The sequence below is a fragment of the Pteropus alecto genome, unplaced genomic scaffold (genome assembly GCF_000325575.1).
Source record: "Pteropus alecto unplaced genomic scaffold, ASM32557v1 scaffold43, whole genome shotgun sequence".
NCBI classification, from domain to species: Eukaryota; Metazoa; Chordata; class Mammalia; order Chiroptera; family Pteropodidae; genus Pteropus; species Pteropus alecto.
In genome coordinates, this window is record NW_006435764.1 from 241,293 (window position 1) to 243,050 (window position 1,758).

General features: G+C 62.2%; 1 protein-coding gene and 1 pseudogene across 11 annotated transcripts in view; one reads left to right on the forward strand and one right to left on the reverse strand.

Annotated features, from left to right (window-relative positions):
* The window catches only part of DEAF1 (DEAF1, transcription factor), a 21,288-nt gene that overhangs the window by 6,698 nt on the left and 12,832 nt on the right, over window positions 1-1,758 (reverse strand). The gene's annotated exons all lie outside the window — the stretch shown is intronic.
* On the forward strand, window positions 1,240-1,358 carry LOC112479244 (annotated as a pseudogene).

Genomic DNA, 1,758 nt, shown 5'->3' on the forward strand with positions numbered 1-1,758 from the left:
CGTGTGAAGGACGCCTCGGTGAAGGGCGACCTGGTGCTCCTCTCATGCTCCTGCACACGGGGACCCGCCCCCTGCGCGGTCAGGGGCCCACCACGCGAACGCACAGCAGTCGAGACAGTGTTTGCCATGGCACGAGCCGGACACGACCAGGCATTGGAAACGAGGCCGGCACGGGCGGTGACCACCGGGGACACAGCAGTCAAGTCACGGAGGTCGGCCACACGGCAGCACGACACCAGACGCCATGTCCCCCGCATGAGCAGGGGCGCGACGGGCCCTCGGCAGGCGTGCGTGGCACGGCTGGGTCTCAGGACTGGGGGGTCGAGCCCACAGGGGAAGCGCAGGGGGCCCACATGCGGGGCGCAGTGTCGACCGGGTTAGAGTCCAGCACGCTGTCCCCCGTCCCCGGACGTGCCGGCCCGGGGGCCGGGATCGGTTGAGGCTTAGGGCGCCGCCACGGAAATGTTCACGAACCGAAGAGCGATCGTCCCGGGGGTGAGGGGCTCGCCCCGCCTGTCGTGATGGCACCCGTCACCGAGCCCTCTGAGGACCAAGCATCCCCCACCGAGAGGTGACGTGGGCCTCCTGGGGACGAGGCAGCTCCCAGCGAGGCTGGGCCATGCGGGGACAGGCCCGCCCCTGCGGCGTCTCTGCTGTAAGTCGCCCGCAGGGCTCACCGGCCAGGCGCTCGCTGTAAAAGGGTCAACGGCTGGTTCCATCTGTTTCTGTCCGTTTCATTTCTCCACCGCAGGCTGCTGGTTTCATTTCCCCGCTGATGCGGCGCCCACGGCCGCTGCGCTTCCTTCCCCCGCGGGTCTCGGCCACCGAGCAGCTGCGCCGGTGGCCTCACGGTGGCTGCCTTCCTGCCTTCCTGCCGTGAAACCCCTGCAGAGTGAGGAGAGGCCCAGGGCCCTCCCAGGTGCAGCCCTCGCCACGCTAGGTGGGGGACGGCTCCGGGCTTTCGCCTGCTTGTCTCTGTTCTATGGAATTCAGCGCTGAGCAGGGGTCAGTTTGGAATTTCTTCTTTAACTACTTTTCAAGTCTCTCTCTTCAGGCAAAGCGATGTTTCTCTTCTTTGAAAGCAAATCAACCCGCACGGCGCCCGGTGGGAACGAGATGCATGGAGGGGGGACTCATAAGTTCCACGAATGTCTGATCTCTGCGTCAAACCACAAGCTCACATAATGCTGTGCGTCAACTTAACCGAAACAAGAACACTTTTTAAAAAAGAAAAAAATCGTCTGTGGCCGCGCCACCCTGAACAAGCCCCATCCCGTCTGAGCTCGGAAGCTAAGCAGGGTCGGGGCTGGTTAGTACTTGGATGGGAGACCACCTGGGAAGATCAGGTGCTGTAGGCGTAACAAAGAATAAAACTCGCACGTTAAGAAATCACTTAGAAAATTAAAACCCGACAAGCTCGTCTTTTTTGTGATCTATGAAAACTAAGAAAGAGTGAAAATTTTTTGAGCGTAGCTTTAGTAGAAAAACATCAGCCTGACTTGGTTGACGCACCAGAACCCCATGAGAAAGTTGGTGGTAACCGCCCATTGTGGGCCCCCGCCCCTGCCCCCCCAGGAAGTCTGCCCAGAGGAAGCAGTGGTGGCCCTTCCCGCACCCCCCGGCCCCACCCTGATTCACAGCGATGCCCAGTGCCCGTGCTGGGTGTGAGCTTGACAAGGGTCGTGACCACGCCCACTGCACGCTGCTGGGACCCCAGCACCTGGCCTTGGGCAGCGCATGGTGCCCGCCCCCCACGCC